The 24488-nt window shown below is 36.7% G+C and overlaps 1 long non-coding RNA gene and 1 other non-coding gene across 2 annotated transcripts; one reads left to right on the top strand and one right to left on the bottom strand.

Moving 5' to 3' along the window:
* Window positions 1–2661: 2661 nt before the first annotated feature.
* On the bottom strand, window positions 2662–24446 carry LOC102556294 (uncharacterized). The gene is made up of 3 exons (XR_361572.5): window positions 24070–24446; window positions 13027–13115; window positions 2662–3012 (listed from the first exon to the last, which is right to left on the bottom strand). It is a non-coding gene; the product is annotated as an uncharacterized LOC102556294 (long non-coding RNA).
* On the top strand, window positions 20761–20892 carry LOC120098401 (small nucleolar RNA SNORA17). Its single transcript, XR_005496577.1, has one exon. It is a non-coding gene; the product is annotated as a small nucleolar RNA SNORA17 (small nucleolar RNA).
* Window positions 24447–24488: the final 42 nt, after the last annotated feature.

Here is a 24488-nt window from a genome sequence, read left to right on the forward strand (position 1 = left end):
TTATTTATCTTGCTGGTTTTCTTAAAGAACCAGATTTGGGTTTTGTTGATTCTTTGTCTCATTCTCTTTGTTTCTATTTGGTTCATTTTCACCCTAAAACCAGTGGATATGAATAAAAGTGTGACTCTGAATCTCTGTACAAGTTATCCTATGAACTTTCCTTGTTCTCATTCTGATTCTGTCTCCTTCTGTTTGGTGTCTGAGGATTTATCAGAGCTTTACATTGAGTGCATGATAGGGACATAATGCCCACAGTACTCACAGTACTATCTGGTTTCTTTGATATCACAGACCAATTGCCCTCAGACTCTCATTAGTTTGTCTGTGATGGCCAATAGTATTTCTACTATCTGGTTTCTTTGATATCACAGACAAATTGCCCTCAGACTCTCATTAGTTTGTCTGTGATGGCCAATAGTATTTCTATTTTGTTGAATTTCACAACACATTCACAATATTGCCATCATTGCTGCCTAGCCTACGGTGTTGCCGCTTTTACTGTGTGTTTTCTGAACAAGATTAACTACAAATTTGGAATAAATTTGGAATAAATATCTATAACTTATCTTCACTCATTCATCACAGACAATGGTCATTGGCAATATCTGCCTTTCCATGTGCAATTGACAAATAGGATTATAGGGGCAAACAGATATATGATATTGATGCTATGATGTTTCGGCAAGTCCATTTCAGTAATTCATTCATAAAGGTGGGTTTTGTTATATTAGGCTTAAAAAGTGGAGAGATTTGGTCATTCTTTACTGGGTCCTATATAAATTCAATTCCACAGACAAGGTCAATAGCTGAGAATTTGTAGATTTTGAACTAATTAATTATTTCATTTATTAATTAAATTTGTGTGATGTATATGTATGTTGTCACCTATGCATGCATTTGGAGGTTCAAAATAGATGTCAGGTGTCTACTTGTGTCACTTTCCACTATATATCCTGAGGCTGAGTCTACTGCTGAACTTGGAGTTTACCAATTCTGGCTTTACTACCTGACCATATTGTCCTAGGGATACCCTACCGGTATTTCGTGAATGCAGGGATTATAGGTAGTTAACACGACAGCCTAATATTTACATGAATGTTAAAGATCTGATTTTGTATCCTAATTTATTCCAATAAGTTATTTAATAACTGAATCATCTATTTAGTCTAGTAATTTTATCTGATTATTTTAATAAATATTTTATTGATAAAAATTTAAAATAAATCAAGGTCAAGCACACTATGTTCCTTACTTTTCATTACCAAGATTTAAAAAAAAACACATTATTCAAAGAAACTAGGACAGGTTTGTTTTGTCTTACACTTCAGAGAAGCCCCATATGTCCTGATGGGAAGAATGACAGCGGGAAGAAGCTGATCACATGCCATCCACAGTCAGGAAGCTGACAGTGAATAGGAAGTAGGAAATGGGACCAGACTATAAAGATGTAATTCACCATTCTTCTATTTCTCTCTTTCTCTAACAAGAATCTCCATATTGAAGATACCAAAAACCTTCATAAATTGAGTCACAGCTGAGGACTGGTATTCAAACATGAGCCTGTGAAGGACATTTTATACTCAAATCAAAACACATACTGATGTAGAAGGACAGCACATCTCATAGGTTAGGGAAATTCTCCTGACTTGTTTTTAATATGTTTGATTCAAACATTGATCCACTGCTCTAGTTAGTTTTATGTCAACTTGACACAAGCTAGAGTTTTCTGAAAGGAAACCTATTGAAATGCTGCCTCCTAAGATCCAGCTGTGATGCATATTCTTAATTAGTGATTTATGGATGAGGACATAGTCCCTTGTGTGTTGTGAAATTCCGGGCTAGGGGTTCCAAGTTCTATAAAAAAAGTAGGTCAGTAGGCTATGCAAGCCAGGGGAAGTAAACCAGTAAGCAGTACTGCTCCATGGCCTCTGAATGAGCATATGCCTCCAGGTTCCTGACCTGTATGAGCTCCTGTCCTGACTCCCTTTGATATTTATCAGTGATATGGAAGTATAAACCAAATAAACCCTTTTCTCTCCAACTTTCTTTTTGGTCATGATGTGTTACCATAGCAAGAGAAACAGTAACTGAGATACCTAATAAACAATGTAATATTATTTTTCTCTATTATACTAAGAATAATATAATGGTGGTCACTCTGTAATCATAAAGCGTTTGTCTAGATGTATAAGTATCACTCTGGAGAATATTTCTATCAAGGTCAAAGTCTGTTTTGAGATTTAATATGTTATTGAGCATGCACATAATCATGCAGTTAAGAAAATACAAACTTATTGAAAACAATAACAACTTGACAGACCCTTGAGAGAACTTAGCTTTAAAAGCTACATAAAAATTAATTATGTTGCTGGGAACTTGAGTACACTTACTCTTTGATTAATTTCAATGTTAAGTCAGTTCTCCGAATGTAAGCCCTCCATAATGTCATCTGAGAGAAACTTCACCCTAGATATTAATTCTCCAAGTGGGCATTTATTAAGATGAACTCACTTCATAGTATTCACTCTTTAAAAACTAGAGAAATCTCATTGTACAGGATCAAAAACTTACTGCAACTATGGTGCCTGTGTTCTGGTACAGAAGCAGACAGTTTGAGAACAATTAAAATAACTTATGTAAAATATATTAGTCTACAGTAACAGTTTATGATGCATGAAATGTAAGTAAGAAACACAAACATAATAAGAAAAAGAAAGCAGAAGAAAGGAGAGCTAAGATACAAGAAGGTATGGGGACTGGATGGAAATCTTTTGTTCATTTGCTATATGTGATTAAAGGCAGATCTCATGAACTAGGTTAATGACATTTACTTTCACAACTTCATACTTGTAGCAGATCAGAAACAGGTTTAATCATGACCCTTCTTCCTTATGGTTACGTGTGATACACATTCCCTTCCTTTAAGTCCAGTGTTCTATGAAGACAACTGAAGCAAATGGGTAGCAAGAAACAGTTTGAAGTCACAGGAAACTCTGAAGCATCTGGAGAAAACTAGGGAAAAGCACATGGGAGACTGAGAGTTGTTCAGACAATCTGTCAAGGTAGTCAGAGTAGTAATTGTAAACTTTATGGTAACACACAACAAAATAAAGTAATAACATAAAATAAATGAAAAGGCAAGAGAGCTGAGGCATACCACAAGTTTTATTGCTATATAAAATATTTAGTGAGTAACTAAGCTAAGTCCTACTAGAAAACATAGACCACTGTCAAGGCTTACGTCCAAGTAAAGGGGAAGTATCTGGGCCTTGCACCAAAAATCTGAAGCAGAAAGCACATTGGAGATCTCAGGAAAAAGTTTATAGAACAAAAATGAAGCATGAATGGGAGAAGTGCGCAGAGCAGAGGAATCAGTGCAGTTGGAGGAGGCTTCTCTACAGAACGCAGTGATTTGACTCCACAGTTAGTGAGGTTCAGGAGAGCCGTATAATTCTCTTTTCAGAAGGAGGACAGGAGCAGCAACTGCCTTTCAGTCCTTAGACCTGTGTGCTCCGTAAACAATCTAGAATTTTTCAAATGACAGCAGAGTAAACAGTCTGGAGTATATAATTTTCAGTTGGTACAGAAATTATACCATATTGGAACACACCCACAGTAGGAAAAGTACCTGGACATGGGTTATTATGTGAGTGGGATGTATGGACACAGGAAGGATGTAAAGGCCTGAAAAAACTTAGCTTTGAATACAATAAATAAGTGAGATTAGGCAAGGAGCTGGCAGTGTCAATAACCAACTACATATATAAGATTAAAGTTCAGATGAAGAGCCTTATGTAATAAAATACATGGATGAATAACACACATAAAACGTGTGATTTTAGTTTGCATACTAATGCAAATATTTTATTTTTCCCTAAAATTTTACTTTAAAAAGATGCAGTCACAGGAACTATAGCTTTCACAATATTGTATTTGTTTGTCCTTCAAGAATATGTTAAATTCAAACTAAAATCTATTAAATAACATTCGACAGGAACATTAATATGGAAAGCAGCATTAGTACTCTCAATAGTGATTTGGTTTATTTAGTTCTTGGGAAAATGTCAACACGAAAATAGAGTTCCCACATTAAACTGCATAAAAGATACCTTATTCTTGAGCCAAAAATAATAACTATGACCAGTAATATCCAAAATACTGTGCTACAAAATGAAGGCAGTTTCATGTTGTACAACTAAAACAACATTATAAATCAAGACAGTTTTCAAATACACAGTTGTAACAGTGGCCAGCAGAGGACAAATCTTAGTAATAGACTTCAGATGCTATGTGATGGCATCTTCAGCTCTGGGCTTGGGGGAAGATACTTGTTTCCTAAGTCAATATGTCCCAAAATGTTCACATCCCTTAATCACAAGATGTTACACAGAGAAGGGTAGGAAATGGTTATTTAGGGAACTAAAGTTAGCCCAAGATCAATCATATGACAAAAGTTCTAATTTTATATATATATTTCTCAGGAATTCTCATTCATGATGTCAAAAGTTCACACCTAGCTCCTGCAAGGGACACTCGGGATCTAATTTATAAGGGCAAAATGTAAGTGCAATCACCAGACACAAACAGGTTGAAAAATCCGAGCATCAAAATAACAAAGAAACTTCTTGTTGGTAACAATCTCAATTGCCAAGGTAAACTGTCATACTCTAAAGCAACCCAACTTGTAACTTGTTTATTACATCACTTAGCAGTGCTCTATATAATTGATAAATCTTTTCTTAAACATTAAATAAATAAATAAAGGCAAATTTTGACAAAAATGGGTAGAATAAGAGAAGATTTTCATTCATGCTTTTGGCCTCGATGTATTACTACAATTGCTAAAAAAATTATTATGAATGTTCTCAAATGTTAGCTAAGAAGCATTCTATTACCCCATACTACCATCACTCAACACATCCCCAAAAAACAAGAAACTACTCTCATCTTTGTTAAATCTTTGTTCATAGTGACAGAGATATGGATACAGTCTATGAGTGGGTGGAGGATGCTCCCAACTAGAATAATGAACCACCCCTTCCCTATTCTTTACAGAAGAGATGGTAGAGGCAACAGGGTAGGTAATAAACCAGAAAGAGAAAGAAATATAATATACAATGTCTTTGAGCTCTGGAGTCTAAAACACACTGCATGCACAGAAGCAGAAACTGAAGATTCAAGAGAGGGTATAGATGCACACAGGAATTCAAAAATAGGATCAAAATGACAACGTTACAGTTGTGTATGGTAAAGAAGAATAAGGAACTGGTAGCCAAATTAGTAATATGATTTAAAGTCTTAAAATGTGAGAAGAGATGGGAAGTTTGAAAACAGGAATATTTCTAAGTGTGTTTTAGGTATTCTTACCAAACACACACACAGACACTTATAAATAAAAAAAAATCTGCACATTAAACCACACACAGATGCAACCTCTTAAGCAAATTCATATTTACACAATACATAAACATATATACTCTCACATATATACATATATGGTAACACAAATAACATGCATACATACAGATACATACATGAATATACACATATATAATTATACATACTAAGAATCATACATAGGCATGCATACGCTCTCACACACATATGTACACATGTACTCTTTAACATACAGGTACATCCATATTTTCAATTGCAAACATAAACAGAGGCACATACATAAAAGCTCACACACAGATATGCACAATCTCAGGCAAGGAAAATGTGAGATGCTCTAATTTTTAGGTTGTTTGATATAGTTACATAAATAAAAGCACACACAAAAACAGTGCTTTTATGTATATTATATAGCATAATATATTACATATACATCATATATTACTATCATATATTATAAAGTATATATAATATTACAGTGTATAATATATAATATTATATATTGTATAGCATAAATGTTAATATACAAAAATAAGGTAATAGAGAAGGATTGCATAATTCTAAAGGCAGTATTCTTATCTATATGGCAAAATGGATTGGAGTTTTGAAAAGGACATTGTTTTGTTTGATTGTACGTTTTTATAATGGAAATACTGTCTGAAATAGGCCTTGATGCTCTCCAAATGTTTTGTATTTAGGATGAACTTAAACACTTGATCATCCTGCCTCTACCTTCCAAGTGCTACTGTAACAGTGTATGTCAACACAAACAGCAAAAACAAAAACAAAACAAAACAATAAAAACAGCCCTGGGGGGAGGGTGGCAATGGGGGGAGGATGGGGAGGGGAACACCCTTAAAGAAGGGGAGGGGGAGGGATTAGGGGGATGTTTGCCCGGAAACCGGGAAAGGGAATAACACTCGAAATGTAAATAAGAAATACTCAAGTTAATAAAAAACAAAAAACAAACAAACAAACAAACAAAAAAAAAGCCCTGCTCTTAAATCAACAGTATCTTTCTAGAAGTGTTTGCTAAACATTAAAACCAGTTATAAGATTTTAGAACAAAGTTATTTATTTCATATTTTCATACATGCTCATAAGTATTAAGAATGCATAATACATCTTAAAAACTGGCCAAGAAATAACTGCTTACATTGTATTCTGAAGGATAAAGTTCAAGTAACATAAATAACCTATTAGATTTATATGAGATTTCTCACCAAAGACGATGAAAGCAAGAAGATCCTGGGCAGATGTCACACAGACCCTAAGAGAACACAAATGCCAGCACAGGATACTATGTCCAGCAAAACTCTCAATTAACATAGATGGGCAAACCAAGATATTCCATGACAAAACCAAATCTATACAACATATTTCTACAGATCCAGCTCTACAAAGGATAATAGATGGAAAACTCCAACACAAGGAGGGAAATACCCTAGAAAAGGCAAGGAAATAATCTTCTTGCCATAAACCAATCAGAGGAGAGACACACAACATAATTCCACTTATAACAACAACAACAACAACAACAACAACAAAAAAAAGCAGGAAACAACAAGCACTATTCCTTAACATCAATGGACTCAATTCCCCCAACAAAATGACATAAACTAACAGACTGGACATGTAAAGATGACTTAGCATTTTGCTGAATACAGGAAACAGACCTCAGTAACAAAAACTGACACTCCCTCAGAGTAAAAAGCTAGAAAACAAATTTCCAAGCAACTGGTCACAAGAAAAGAGCTGGAGTAGCTACACTAATATCGAATAAAATCGTCGTTCAACCAAAAGTTGTCAAGAAAGATAAGGAAGGACACTTCATATTCATCAAAGGAAAAATCCACCAAGATGAACTCTCAATCCTAAATATCTATGTTCCAAATGCAAGGGCACCTACATTCATAAAAGAAAACTTACTAAAGCTCAAAGCACACATTGCACCTCACACCATAATAGTGGGAGATTGCAACACCCTATTCTGATCAGTGGACAAATCATAGAAACAGAAATTAAACAAAGACTTAGAGAAACTAACAGAGCTTATGAACCAAATTGATTTAAAAAAATATAGAACATTTCATCCTAAAACAAAAGAATATACCATCTTCTCCACAACTCATGGTACATTCTTCAATAATGACCTTATAATAGGCCACAAAACAGGTCTCAACAGATACAGAAAGATTGAGATAATCCCACGAATCCTATCAGATCACCATGGATTAAGGCTGGTCCTCAATAACAGCAAAAATGACAGAAAGCCCACATACACATGGAAGTTGAACAATGCTCTACTCAATGATAACTTTGTTAAGGAAGAAATAAAGAAAGAAATTAAAGACTTTTTAGAACTTAATGAAAATGAAGGCACAACACACCCAAACTTATGGGACACAATGAAAGCATCCTTAAGAAGAAAACTCATAGCTCTGAGTGCCTCCAAAAAGAAACTGGAGAGAGCATACCTTAGCGTCTTGATACCACATCTAAAAGCTCTAAAACGAAAAGAAGCAAATACACCAAAGAGGAGTAGAAAGGCAAGAAATAATCTACTCAGGGTTGAAATTAACCATGTAGAATCAAAAAGAACTACAAAGAATCAACAAAACCAGGAGCTGGTTCTTTGAGATAATCAACAAGATAAATAAACCCTTAGCCAGACTAGCCAGAGGACACAGAGAATGTATCCAAATTAACAAAATCAAAAATGAACAGGAAGACATAGCAAGAGAATCTGAGGAAATTAAAAAAAATCATCAGATCCTACTACAAAATCTTATATTCAATAAAACTGGAAAATCTGGATGAAATATACAATTTTCTAGACAGATAAATGAGGATCAGATGAACCATCTAAATAGTCCCATAACTCCTAAAGACAGTTATTAGCAGTCTCCCAATCAAAAAAACCCCTAGACCAGCTGTGTTTAGTGCAAAATTCTACCAGACCTTCATAGAAGATCTCATAGCAATACTTTACAAACTATTCCATAAAATATAAACAGAAGGAACACTACCCAATTCCTTCTATGAAACCACAGTTACACTTATATCTAAACCACACAACGACCCAGCAAAGAGAACTTCAAACCTATTTCCCTTATTAATATTGATAGAAAAATACTCAATAACATTATTGCAAATCTAACCTGAGAACACATGAAAACCATCATCTATCATGATCATAAAAACAGGGTCCCCATCAGAGGAGTTAGAGAAATGTTTGAAGGAGTTGAAAGGGCTTGTAACTCCATTAGAACAACAATAGCAACCAACCAGAGCTCTCAGGAACTAAACCACTATCCAAAGACTGCAAATGGACAGACCCGTGGCTCCAGCTATATATATAGCAGAGGATGACCCTATTGGGCACCAATGGGTGGAGAAGCCCTTGGTCCTGCCAAGTCTGTAACCGCAATGTAGGGGAATGTCAGGGTGGGGAGGCAGGGAAGGTTGGGTAGATGTGAGGGGGAAACACTCTTAGAAGAAGTGGGTGGGGTGATGGGATAGGGGATTATGGAATGGAAACCTGGAAAGGGGATAGCATTTGAATTTTAAATAAAAATATTGATTAAAAAAGAAAAAAGAAAAAGGAAAAAATAAAATAGATTTGCAATAATAATAATAAAAAAAGTAGGCTTCATCCCAGGGCTGCAGGGATGGTTCAATATAGAGAAATCCACCAACTTAATCCACTATATAAACGAACTGAAAGAAAAAAAAACACATGAACATCTCATTAGATGTTGAGAAAGCATTTGACAAAATTCAACACCCCTTCATGTTAAAAGTCTTCGAAAGAATCTGGAATTCAAGGCCCATACTTTAACATAGTAAATGCAATATACAGCAAACCAGTAGCAACAATAAACTAAATGTAGAGAAACTTGAAGCAATCCCACTAAAATCAGGGATTAGACAAGGCTGCCCACTCTCTCCCTACCTATTCAATATAGTTCTCGAAGTCCTATCCAGAACGATCAGACATCATAAGGAGGTCAAAGGGATACAAATTGGAAAGGAAGAAATCAAAATATCACTATTTGCAGATGACATGAAACTATACTTAAGTTCCACCCCAAAAGTTCCAGCAGGAAATCACAACTCTGATAATCAACCTCAGCAAAGTGGCTGGATAAGAAATTGTCTCAAGCAAATCAGTAGCCTTCCTCTACACAAAAGATAAATAGACTGAGAAAGAAATTAGGAAATCAACACCCTTAACAATAGTCATAAATAATTAAAAAAAACCCAGTGTGACTCTAACCAAGCAATTGATAGATCTGTACGACAAGAACTTCAAGTTTCTGAAGAAAGAAATTGAAGAAGATCTCAGAAGATGGAAAGATCTCATTGGCAGGAAAAATATTGTAAAAAGGGCCTCCTTGTCAAAAGCAATCTATACATTCAGTGCAATCCCCATCAAAATTCCAACTCAATTCCTCATTGAGTTAGAAAGAACAATTTGCAAATTCATTTGGAATAGCAAAAAAAGAAAAAAGAAAAAGAAAAGAAAAGAAACCAGGATAGGGAAAATTATATTCAACAATAAAAGAACTTCTGTGGGAAATCACCACCATCCCTGACCTCAAGTTGTATTACAGAGCAATAGTGATAAAAACTGTTTGATATTGGTACAAAGACAGGCAGGAAGATCAATGGAATAGAATTAAAGACCCAGGAATGAACTCACACACCTACGGTCGATTTACCTTTGACAAAGGAACTAAAACCATACCGTGGGAAAAAAGCATTTTCAACAAATGGAGCTGGTTCAGCTGTCAGTCAGTGTGCAGAAAAAAGCTAATTAATTCATTCTTATAGCCCTGTACAAAGCACAAATCCAAGTGGATCACGAACCTCCACATAAAACCAGATACACTCAAACTAATAGAAGAAAAGGTAGAGAAGAGCCTTGAACACATGGCCACTGAGGAAAATTTCCTGAACAAAACACCAATGGTTCACACCCTATTATCTATCAAGAATCAAAAAATGGGACCTGATAAAACTGTAAAATGTCTGTAAGATAAAGGACACTATCATTAGTATAAAAAGGCAACCAACAGATTGCAAAAAACTTTACCAATCCTACATCCAATGGAGGGCCAATATCTAATATATACAAAGAACTCAAGAAATTAGACTCCAGAGAATCAAATATCCTTATTAAAATGTGGCACAGAACTAAACAAAAAATTCTCAGCTGAGGAATACCGAAAGCCTAAAAAGTACCTAAAGAAATGTTCAACATCCTTAGTCATCAGGGAAATGCAAATCAAAACAACACTGAGATTCCACCTCACAGCAGTCAGAATGCCTAAGATCAAAAACTCAGGTGACAGCAGATGCTGGTGAGAATGTAGAGAAAGAGGAACACTCCTCTATTGTTGGTGGGATTGCAAACTGGTACAACCACTGTGGAAATCAGTCTGGAGGTTCGTCAGAAAATTGGACATAGTACTAGCTGAGGACCCAGTTATATCACTCCTGGGCATATACCCAAAAGATTCCCCAACATATAACAAGGACACAAGCTCCACTATGTTCATATCAGCCTTATTTATAATAGCCAGAAGCTGGAAAGAATCCATATGTCTTTCAACAGAGGAATGGATACAGAAAATGTGGTCTATCTACACAGTGGAACACTACTCAACTATTAAAAATAATGTCTTTATGAAATTAATAGGCAAATGGATGGAACTAGAAAATATCGTGATGAGGTAATCCAATCACAAAAAACAACACATGGTATGCATTCTCTGATAAGTGGATATTAGCTCAAATGTTCAATTAACCAAGTTATAATCCATAGGCTGCAAGGTGATAAGAGCCTGTCATAACTGTCTCCACAGAGGATCTGTCAGAGCACGACAAATACAGAGGTGAATGCTCACAGCCATCCTTTGAACTGAGAACAGGTTCCCCTTTGGAAGAGTTAGAGAAAGGATTGAAGAAGCAGAGGGGGTTCACAATCCCATAAGAAAAACAATACCAACTAATCAGAGGTCCCAAGGACAAAACCACCATCAAAACATAGACCCATGGCTCCAGCTGCATATGTAGCAGAGGATGGCCTTGTTGGGCACCAAAGGGTGGAGAAGCCCTTGTTCCTTCCAAGGCTGGACCTGGGAGTGTAGGGGAATATCAGGGCAAGGAGGCAGGAAGGAGTGAGTAGATGGGTGGGAAAAAACCCTCATAGAAGAAGGGGGAGGGGCAATGGTGTAGGGGGTTTATGGATGGGAAACTGGGAAAGGGGATAACATTTGAAATGTAAATAAAAAATATTCAATACAAAAAGTGAAGAAGTCATTCTAGAATTAAATAATACTATAATTGAAATTAGCCATCTGATTGACATGTTAAATGATAGACAAGAGTGAATGATAAAGAAAAAAATGCATGCACAAAATATTTGGATAGAAGTATGAAATGCAAAATAACTTAAAATAGATAATACATATAAGATTTGGTAAATACAAAAAATTATATTTTACAAATATTGTAATTGTTTATTTTGAATCAACTTTATTTTGGTAAAAAATTGTCAATTGTTTTTGGGTGTTTTGGTTCATCTATAAAAACCAAAGTTCTTAGAATCACACATATTTAAAACTCAAATATGGCAAAATAGAAAAAAATAGAGTTTCATCCAGGAAGTATTAATAGGAATATGTAAAATTATAAATGTTTGGCTAGTTGATTCTGCATGGTGTCCTTTATTCTATTAATTATAACCAACTGATTCATGTGTATGTTTGTGAGAGTTTTCTAGTGCTTAGCCAAAGTTTCTCAAGCATGGTTTTGTTGATGCTTGTGTTATTTAAAACTGGAAGGGTGCTTTGACATTCTAGACACTGGGCTTCGCTCCTGTCATTTAAAGGAGGAAAGTGCAATGATTTTCCATTTCCATTGAGATCTCTCTTCCCTAATTGCCCCCTAAGGAGCCAGTTGTCAGTGAGGATTTCCACCAAATCTTGCATAATGATTAAAAATGGAGAAATCAAGGCATCTAAAGAAAAGGTCACCGTATAATCGCCTCTTACTGAAACAAATAGAAGTAATGGAAACACTCTATCTTCTTCATTCCCCTCAATGAGTTTTCTCAGTCCAGAAGAAAGGGCTGCACTGAATTAAACTTTATGATAATGAGCTTTTGTTTTGTCAAAAGGAATTAAGTTGAAGCCTTTAATTTTACTTTTTTTTCTTGGAGATACTTTTGTAAATAAGATTTATTTTCATTTGTCTTTATCAAGGACTTAAGAAATACATATTTTCAAATAAAAGGACATTCTGCATGTGTGTGTATGTGTGTGTGTGTGTCTGTCTGTCTGTCTGTCTGTCTGTGTGTTTTCTGTCTTTGTGTGTGAAAATTGGTGATACTCAAGACAGAAGTCTCCATTTCTTCTTTTTTGATGTAAATATCTAGGAAATGATTCTCTTGTAATTAATACGTTTAACAATGTATCCTAGATTGGTATAGACTAAGACACCAAATGTTCTTCATTAAAAATTAATTATTTACATATGAGGTTTCATATCATTAACTAATTGCAAATAGTCCAGTTGCAATAAGAGTTACTGTGGCCAGTAAAACATGATTATCGAGCCACCTACCGAATGTTAGCTATCTTCTTGCCAGTGAAATAAACTGTTTATATAGACGATTGCATTGCAGCAGCTTTGATGAATGTTTCCAGGCAAACCTAATTTACAAAGAGAACAATAATATCTATAATTTTAAATAATCTCTCTTTCAAATTTCAAAGATGGATGTCAGATATCCAAGAAAATATTTCAGATAACTAAATAACTCAGAGAAATGAGAACCATGGAAAAAAAACTAAAGTAATTGGAAAGGGAATATATTGTCCTAATTGGGTAGTCATCTGTGGTCACATTTCATTTGGGTCACTGTAAATTGTATTAGATAAACTTTGTAAAAAGGACTGTGTGCTAAAGTAGCGAAGCAAAATTAAGGGGTAATGTTGTCAATGTATAATATTTTAGAAATAGGATTCTTTACCTTTAGGCTTATCATGCTTAAATTTGAAACAATAAGAAAGACTACAGTGTGAATTAGCATCACAAATCTATTTAAATTATTTTCATTCACCAAACTATTAGTGATTACTTATTACAGAGAAAAGTAAGCCCTTTATATAGGTTTAGTTAATAATTCCTTAAGGTAGTTTCTTTAAAAAAACATTAGTAAATGACCTTTTTAAACACACATAAAATTTTATTTCCTCAAAGATATGGAAAATTGTCAGCAGGATTCTTTCATGAAAATGGCTGTGAGAGTCCCTGTTTTAAGAGAGGTTCTGGACTGAGTGTGAATTAAATTTTGTCATGGTTTAAGCTGGTAGATTACATTGACATAAAATTGGATATATTTTAGCTTCTAGTACAAATTTAAATAAAATCGAACTGATACTTTTGTGAAAAATGCATAATCATTCAGAAAATTGCGACTGTTAAATTTCAAATGTCTTGCAGAACCTGGTGACAAAGCCTTTAATCCTAGCACCAGCAAGATAGAGGCAGGCAGATCTCTGTAAGAAACAGTGAGATCCTAGCTTATAAAAGTACAAATCCTGAATTTATAATTCATATGGTGAACCGTGTGTATATATATTGTATGTAGTCATTACCTAAAGTATTTTAAGATTGAGATACAATTTTTATATTTTTCCATCTTTATTAAAATAGGTATTTCTTATTTACATTTCAAATATTATTCCCTTTCCTAGATTCCAACCAACATCCCTTTAATCTCTCACCTTCCCCTTCTAAATAGGTGTTCTCCTCCCCATCCTCCACCCATAACCACCCTCCCTCCAACAATCACGTTCACTGGGGGGGCCAGCCTTGGCAGGACGAAGGGCTTCCCCTTCCACTGGTGCCATTACTAGGCTATTCTTTGCTACCTATGAGGTTGGAGCCCAGGGTCAGTCCATGTACAGTCTTTAGGTAGTGGCTTAGTCCCCAGAAGCTCTGGTTGCTTGGAATTGTTGTTCATATGGGGTCTCAAGCCCCTTCAGCTCTTTCAGTCCTTTCTCTGATTCCTTCAATGGGTGTTGTTGTAAATATATAAAAATAAAAACATATGGTTGTCTTTTACCCCGCTAGGTCCAGCACCATGGTGCCCCAAGATATCTGCTAGATATCTTGGTGGAAACACATCCCAACTCCTTGGCGGCCCAGTGTCTCTTGGCGCCACACACTTTCCTATACTCAAACCCTCACATAAAAGAACACACAACACAATAATCTTTGACCCAATTGATAAGATATAATTTCCCACTTAAACATACAAAGCCCGGTATTATCCATCCCTTAGGAACATTAATAAAAACCTGTAAATACATAGAGCAGAATCTTAACGTCACCTGCCATGGCTTCTCACTCCTCTCTCCTGTCTCTCCTTTCTGATCCAGTCTCCTCCTCTTCCTTCAAACTTCTCTCCCCACCCATCCTTCCTTCTCCTCCAATGACAGTCCTCCTTCTATCCTGTACCTGCCCCTCAACTGTACTTTACAAATTCAATGGGGAGGTGGTTCTGGTGAAGTCACCTGAATTCTGAGTAGTGACTAGGCAGCTGTCCTTGGGGCAGTGGAATTTGAAATTTTCCTGAGCAAAACACCAAAGGCTTATGTTCTAAGATTAATTATCGACAAATGGGATCTCATAAAACTGCAAAGCTTCTGTAAGGCAAAGGACACTCTTGTTAGGATAAAACAACAACCAACAGATTGGGAAAAGATCTTTACCAATCCTACAACAGATAGAGGGCTTATATCCAAAATATACAAAGAAGTCACGAAGTTAGATGACAGGGAGACAAACAACACTATTGAAAAATGGGGTTCAGAGCTAAACAAATAATTCATAGCTTAGGAACATCGAATGGCTGAGAAGCACCTAAAGAAATGTTCAATGTCTTTAATCATAAGAGAAATGCAAATCAAAACAACCCTGAGATTTCACCTCACACCAGTCAGAATGGCTCAAATCAAAAACTCCAGCAACATCAGATGCTGGCAAGGATGTGGAGAAAGAGGATCACCCCTTCATTGTTGGTGGGATTACAGACTGGTACAACCATTCTGGAAATCTGTCTGGAAGTTCCTCAGAAAATTGGACATTGAACTACCTGAGGAACCAGCTACACCCTCTCTTGGGCATATACCCAAAAGATGCCCCAACATATAACAAAGACACATGCTCCACTATGTTCATAGCAGCCTTATTTATAATAGCCAGAAGCTGGAAAGAACCCAGATGCCCTTCAACAGAGGAATGGCTACAGAAAATGTGGTACATCTACACAATGGAATATTACTCAGCTATCAAAAACAATGACTTTATGAAATTCGTAGGCAAATGGACGGCACTGGAAAATATCATCCTTAGTGAGGTAACCCAATCACAGAAAAACACACATGGTATGCACTCATTGATAAGTGAATATTAGCTCAAATATTCGAATGACCCTAGATGCACAGAACACATGAAACTCAAGAAGGACAACCAAAATGCATTTTCTCCATTCCTTCTTTAAAAGGGGAACAAGAATACACTTGGCAGGGAATAGAGAGGCAAAGTTTAGAACAGAGGCAGTAGGAACACCCATTCAGAGCCTGCCCCACATGTGGCCCATACATATACAGCCACCAAACTAGATAAGATGGATGAAGCATAGAAGTGCAGGCTGACAGGAACCGGATGTAGATCTCTCCTGAGAGACACAGCCAGAATACAGCAAATACCTAGGCGAATGTCAGCAGCAAACCACTGAACTGAGAACGGGACCCCCATTTAAGGAATCAGAGAAAGGACTGGAAGAGCTTGAAGGGTCTTGAGACCCCGTATGAACAACAATGCCAAGCAACCAGAGCTTCCAGGGACTAAGCCACTACCCAAAGACTATACATGGACTGACCCTGGACTCTGACCTCATAGGTAGCAACGAATAGCCTAGTAAGAGCACCAGTGGAAGGGGAAGCCCTTGGTCCTGCCAAGACTGAACCCCCAGTGAAGGTGATTGTTGGGGTGAGGGTGGTAATGGAGGTAGGATGGGGAGGGGAAGCCCATATAGAAGGGGAGATGGAGGGGTTAGGGGGACGTTGGCCCAGAAACCGGGAAAGGGAATAACAATCAAAATGTAAATTGTAAATAAGAAATACTCAAGTTAATAAAGATAAAAAAAATCTGCTTAAGATCTTTTTTGTTTTCTTCCTCTGTTCTTTTTTTTAGGTTTGAAAACTACACAAACCACAGAAATATCACACACACACACACACACACACACACACACACACACACACACACACACAAGTAACTATTCTACTAAGACTGACTTGTTTTGCTTAACATGTTTTTCTGTCGCATTATTTCCCTGAAGAGATCATTTTTCTTTGAGGTTCAATAAAATCTGAGTGTGTCTACATGGCCACCTTAAAAAAAAAATCCATTCACTTGTTTGTGACTTACTCGTTGCTTTTACTATTGTTGTGGTGCAGCAATTAAATATGGACATGCTATTGTGATAGCATTTAGAATAATTTGGTATAACCCCAGGGGTGCCATAACTTGGCCATGTATGTATTAATGTTGTGGTTTTTTTTTAATTTATTTTGCTTTTTATTTAAGAAGTTTTCCTATTGATTTTCATAGTGTTTCCAGAATTTTAAGCTTCTGTCAGCCGTGAACAAATATTCCTCTCTCCCCATGGACTTTATCACAGCATTTTAAATTCATTTTAATATGGACTGAAGACAGCAATATGATTTCCTTCTTCTATATGTGAACACCCTTGTTTCTTATATATTCATCAAAAATTAGGTGCCTTAAGGGCCAGACAGATGGTTCAGAGGTTCAGAGCACTTGTTGTTTAAAAGTGCTTTTAAAAAAAAAAGAGATGGATATGATCAACATATATGGTAGTCTGAAGGAATAAAAAAATATTTTTTAAATCAGAAATAGCACCAATAAATAACTTGATGGTGCAATTCAAACACTTGGAAAATGAAACCCAACTCTGAAACAAAAGTCAGAGCAAAAAATAATGAAATACAGATGAAAAAATCAGTACACAGTATCAGCACATCAAAGAACTTGTGCTTTGAAAATATAAAAAATATCCACAGACCTCTCTTTCACCCCAGCTGTTGCATCTACAGCATAATTACTACACCTGAAGCTCAAGGGGACGTTGCAGAAATAACAGGATCAACATTTTTTATGTTTTCAGGTTATGAATAAATACCCTTTGTATATTGTTTCAGTCTTGATTTTGCACATTATTAAAATTGATTTTACATGCTTCTTTTATAAACAGAAAATAAATATTCCTGTTGAAATTTTCGCAGTGGAAGTTGACTAGAATAAATTTAGGTCCTAAAAATCTGTCTTTTTAAAAAATATTTATATATTTATTTTATGTATATGAGTACACTGTCACTATCTTCATGCATACCAGGAGAAGGCATCAGATCCCATTATAGATAGTTGTGAGGCATCATGTGGTTGCTGGGATTTGAACTCAGGACCTCTGGAAGAGCAGTCAGTGTTCTTAACCACTGAGCCATCTTTCTAGCCCATGTCAATTTATTAAGACAACAAACATAACTGAAATGTTCTGTTTCCTTGTAGATCAACGTGTTTCAGAGATTCATGATGTTTGAAATACATTTCTTCAATATTTTTCTGTTTGTTGCTATTAATCACAGTGTTTTCTTGATGTAATCAGTACCATGCAAGAGAATAGGAATTGAAATAAGCTACAAGATAAACAAAATTATAGGTAGAAGAATATCAGCGTGAGAAAAGTTAAAACTTTCCCTGTAATTCTCAATTCTCTCCCTCCTCATCCTACCCCATCTCTCAATCTCTCTCTCTCTCTCTCTCTCTCTCTCTCTCTCTCTCTCTCTCTCTCTCTCCTTAAATCTCTCTGGCACCTACTCATCCTCTGTATCTCTTAACTGATTATATAGTGATTATATAGAAAATAAAATAGAGACATTAAAGGTCGACATAATCGATTTTACTGTAACCATTTGTATAGCCTAATGATGGGTTTTATATCTTCAGAAAGTATTTTGAAACAACAGTTACACTCTAACCTGATTTCATTTTACTGAATGAAGTATTTTGGTTAACATTAGGAATATTAACCAAACATTCCAAAGGAAACGAATTTTGTTTTATTTTAATATCAATGCCAAGGACAAATTCTGATACATCCAAAGTAAAAGGATGTTATACTTTATCATTTCACCGAGATTTCAACTACTTTCATGTGAAGTTGATGACTTTGTTACAATAGGAAAGAATACATCATTAAAGAATTATGTATCTTTGTACTGTATTCTGACCATTGATAAGGTATAGATCATCTTTGGATCTTATCTATTGTGATATAGATTCACTTCAGCTAAGATTTAAAAAGAAATTAAAACATAAGCTGTTTATATGTTGGGGAATCAGTAGTTTCCATAATTTATAAGTATAGTATTTTATCAAATAACTAGAGAGCTTCTTGATCTGGGTAACTACAAGCAAAAGAGCACAGAAATTCACTTTGGTAAAGTGCTGAAATTTAAGACTTGATATTTGCAAATGCATAAAAGCCCAGTACTCTGAAGACTAAGACAAGGTGATAATAATTTGAAAGTCATCCTAGGATATGTAGTCTGGGATCCAGACCAAGAAAAATCCACTGAAATAATATGATAATAAGATATCAAGAAGTGATGGTCAGCCATTGTGTGTGTGTCACACAACCACTTTAAAAAAACTAACAGACACTGTGAATACCTTACTGGGTCTGCACAAGAACAGGTGCATCAAGGTGAAGAAAGGACAGAGGAAGGGTTCAAAGGGCCCCATCCTCACAGAGGACCCGAATGCTATCGGTAGATTAAAAGAGAAGGGAAGCCATTGCCTTCGCTTTTAAACCCACCTGTATGCCCCAAAGTCCAGGCTCCAGTGGATACTTCCAATCCAGTGGTCACACTAAGGACACTAACTAAACTAAATTGGTCATGAAACAAAACGCAAAGTCAAGAATCTGGGAAACTGAGTCATAGTGATGAAGCAGTGAGGCTTCTATGGAATTCAAGGAGGATAAAAGGGTGGACGACGCGAGTGAAGAGAATTCATTATAAATGCATATAAAATAAACAACAATATTTTGACATAAGCCTCAACCATCATATAAATATCAAGTCACCCCTGTGGAGGTGACTTTTGCTGAGACTCCTAACAATGGGAGATATGGATCCTGGAGTAGCTACTTCCTGTAGCCAGGCTGGACTCCCAGTGGAGGGATAAGGACAGCATCCCTCCCACAAAACCCTTCAACCCAAAATGTGTCCTGCCTACAAAATGTGAACAAAGATAGAGCAGAGATAGAGAATGTCCTGCCCATGACTGCCCAAATTGAGACCCACACCATGGGTAAGAACCAATCCCAGACATTTTTTGCACCCTAATCCTCCTTGTAAATTGTCTGGTCTTTTTTCCCCCTTTCAGGACTTCTTTTCTCCAAAGCCAAGGCTTTATTTTGTGGGTAAGAGTTCACATCAGAATTAATATTAACAATGCGATGGGCGCTCTTCATGTTGTTAGAAGTTGGTTAATCCTTGACATCATTAACGATACTCTATTATGCCTGCAGACAGTAGCCTTGCATAACTGGCCTTTCATAGGCTTCACCCAGAAGCCAATGGAAACAGATACAAAGACCAACAGTCAAATATGAGATGGAACTTGGGAAGTCTTGTGAAGGAGTTGAGGGAAGGACTGAGGGGATAGGGTCTCCACAGGAAGACCAATAGAGTTAATTAACCTGGACCCTTGGAGGCTCCCAGAGACTGAAGCACCAACTAAAGAGCAAGCATGGGATGGACTTAGGATCCCTGCACATATGTAACAATCATACAGCTTGGTCTTCATGCAGGTCCCACAAATACTGTAGCGGGGGTTGTCCCTGAATCTGCTGCCTTCCTATTCCCCTATCCTCAATGGAAAGGATGATCCCAGTCCTTCAATGACTTGATGTGTTGAGTATGTGTGTGTGGGTGCGAGTGAATGATGATGGTGATACCCAAGGGCATCTCCCCATTTTCAGATGAGAAGGGGGAATGGTAGGGGGATCTGTGTAAGGGATTCCAGAAAAAGAGGAAGGCAGATGTTGGGATGTAAAGTGAACACATTTTTAAAAACCAAGACCCCTTCTTTATCATTTGTTTTGTTCTAGTTATAGATGTGATTTAATTTACAATGTTAGCATATCTATCTGAATTTGTACCTGATATGTGTGTGTTACAATTATTTACTACACTTTACACATTTAGCAAGGATCAAGTTGTGTGACTGTTGTGTCCCTTGTGCTTTAGTAGGTGGCAGAACAGAGAACCTTTATCTACGCTCAATGTTCTGACCTATGAACATCTGAATGATTAATAACATAACATTCCCTGAAAAGGATGAGTCTGAGATGATCACCAGACAACCACCATGGGGCCTGGAAAGAGAACTACTCTGAGATCACTACCAGCCTGGTGCTGTGAGGGCATAGGAAGTGGCAGACTGGGCCAAGACAACTCCTGTCCAGCATCATAATGCACAGGTGAGGCATAGCACTACTGAGAACATTCATGGGACATCCCCAGACACCCAGAGACTCTCACCACTAAGAGAGGCAAGTAAGTGATGGACAAATGGAAGAACAAACAGAAGAATGTGAGTACAATGGAGAGAGGAAAAACTGGAGTCTTGAGTGTGAATAGTAGGTAATGACACCTGGAACCATTGTGGTGTCCTAACTTGTGCAGTCACTAAGGGTCATGTCTGAGTCCCTAGCCCTTCAGTATCAGGAGTCTGTTACCACCAAAGGAGAGGTAGATAACCTTGGTCTAGGCTGCCACCTGAGACATGCTGATGTCTGAGGCTATGCAGAAATGGCCCCACCCCTTATCTGGGCATCCTGGAGGCATGAGAGGGGGAGTGCTCATACTGTTCTAGCCAGCTGTAGTACTAGGAGAAGTGACTCACACATTGTGTTTGTTTCATGTGAACCAGTTTGAAGAAAAAAATGTGGGAGAACTGGCTCTAACACTGTCTCCCATGTGGTAGCTGGGTTAAGAGAGAGATATCCCCTTCTTACTTGCTCCTCACCATCTGAAACAAAAGAGAGACCTGGCCCCTGGATCAGGAGAATAGAACAGCTTGTCCTGACCCTCATGAACTTCAGCACTCAGAAAAATAGGCCCTCCAACTCTCCTGGGCAGCATAGTAGAGCTGACCCTGATGTTAGGAGTTTGGGTGAGTTCAGCATGGGAGAACCAACCCTGCCTCTTGTATGATGGAGGGAGAGATCCCATTCCCTCCCTCATCTCTTGACATCTATGGCAAATAGGTAGGAGATCTGGCCCAGGGGTCATGAGAGTTGGAGAACTGGCAATATCCTTCCCCAGCTGCAACAACACTCAGAATAATGGGCCCTGCACTTTGCCTAGGCAGCAGGATCTAGCTATCATTGGTTACTAGAGATTGCTGGTGAGCCAGCCCAGAGGGTGTGAGAGTGGTAGAGTTGATGGGCTGACCAATTCAGATCCCTCTGAGGTCCAAATCCAGGACTTTGAAGTGACCTATCATAACAACTACCACATTGATAAACTGCTGGAGTATTACATGTTCTCCATGACACGGGGCAACAAGCTATTGGATAGATGTTTCAATAAGGTCTATTATTGAAGTCAGAGGCCTAGTTCCAGACCAAGTCATTGGAAGAAACATTTGTAAGCAAAGATATGTAGACAAAAGGGTCTGCTGTTGAACACAGTATGACACACTACAGCTTCCACAGGAAGATTTCTTTTATTCTCTTCTTGGGGGAGGTTGCAATGGTGGAGAACAATATGGGGTGGAGGGGATGAGCAGGATTGGGGTTCATGATGCGAAATTCACAAAGAACCAATAATCAAACAAAAAGAATCAAGCCAATAGAAAACTTTCAGACTAGAACAAGGTCTGCTTACAATTTACAAGTATACAACAAATAAGAGACCCATTATTTTTCTCTCTTTTTGAGTTTTCCATGTTATGAAACATCTGATTTAGAGAAATGGGATGATAAAAGGTAATACTCCATCACAGAGAAAGAGATTTCTCACAAGTGAATTTTGCTGGCCTCTCACTAATAATACAGATCCTAGTAGAGAATTGCCAACCCCTTCCCAAGTTAGGAGGGCTTATTTATAAAAATCCACATATTTCTTGATGTAGTTTCTCTTAGAGAATGATTATTATTGCCTTGCATTCTGGAATTGGAGCCTATACTCCTCCCAAAACAAGGATATATCTAATTGATTAATTTGTCCTCTACACACAAACTACAAATATTGCATGGCAGGTGCCTTATAAATATTTCTTGGATGAATAAATAACTATGGCCTTTGCTCTCTTGGTTTATATACTCCAAAAATTCATGAAAGCCTTTGGAGACAATTTTTCTTAATGAACCTGCAAACCCATTACTATGATTACTTTTATAAATAATTCACCTTTCAAATTTAGGTTCATTGTATACCCATTGAAAATATTTGCCACTTTAAATCAATCGCTTAGAATTAGCTCAGTAATTTAATGTATAGAAGCATATTTTATCAGATTTGTTCATTCTCATTTATTATTCAATGTTCAGTAAATATTTATACACTACACTCCCATCTGGTGGTAAATACTGGTTTATATTTTTTATGAAATTGTATTCTTGTTACCATTTCATTCTATTTAAGGTATGAAAGTATCTTTAATCCAAAATATACCTAACAAACAATAGTTTTCTTATGAACTTTTTCCGATAAATTTATTTTCCTTCAGATCTGTAATGCTCGAAGATGACCTGTCTTTATGATAAATACTTATTTTTATGATCCTCAGAATTCAAATGGTCTGAGACTTGAACTGGATTCAGTTTCTCATGTTTTTATCATTTCTTTGTTGAGGACTGCTAGACAGTCATTTTCATGCTAGACATATAAATATGAGGTACATTCATGAACAACTTGTTTTGAATCATAACTGCTGCTGATAGACACCTTCTTACAGCACTGACCACACCTTTCCCAGATATGAATTTCAGGATTCAAGCAGAACTTAGGTCTCTTATGAATGGAGGCAAAGCACACTCTGAACAAAACAGATGCATGTGTGGACTGCTGAAATTAATTTCTTTTTGATCCATCCAAGTTTGGTAACGTGACAGGTAAGATTGGGCAATAGTAAGTGAGAGAGAGGGAGAGGGAGTGGAAAAGGGAGAGGGAGGGGGAGAGGGAGAGGGAGAGGGAGAGAAAAATTTATTCATGAAGTGGGGGAAAAAAGTCTATCAAGAATATGCCAAAACAAGTCAGCAGGCTTTGATGATCAACAGAGTATGCATCTCAACACAGAAATGACTGTGATGTTTTCTAGACTTTTATGCATCCCTTTCACTTTTATGCATAGAATTAAGTGAAGAAACAAAAAATCACATATTACATAATACAATATTATTTGTATCTATTGACAAAATTTATCTCCATACTATAAAGCTATAATGTGGAGTGTTGGACATAGACGTGCTATAATGTATTTGAGAGTTAGACTTACATTTGATTTAGCATGCCAATGGATAGCAATGGAGCAGTGAGTGGCTCAAGCTTCTTCCATAGCAAGTTGTACAGGTGATGGACACTGACTCAGGTTTTACTGATGACTTCCCACTCTATTTTAGTGCTGAAGATTTGATGTATTATACCTGAGCATAATGAACACTGAATGGCAGACATATCATATTCTTTCTCTAAATTCTGATCAAATAAATTCATTTGTGATCTTAGAAGTCTTGGAAAGTCCACATATATTACAAAAGATCAGATTTTCATTTTTTCACCTGTGAAAAATATTAGTATAAATTTAAACACACACAAGTTACTCTATATCAGTAAGATCAAGACTATCCACTCATTCTATAACTTCAAAATATCTACTATATGATTGAAAGACAGTGAAACTAAAATAGCAACATG

Source organism: Rattus norvegicus, chromosome 18, assembly GCF_036323735.1.
Source record: "Rattus norvegicus strain BN/NHsdMcwi chromosome 18, GRCr8, whole genome shotgun sequence".
Classification (NCBI taxonomy): Eukaryota; Metazoa; Chordata; class Mammalia; order Rodentia; family Muridae; genus Rattus; species Rattus norvegicus.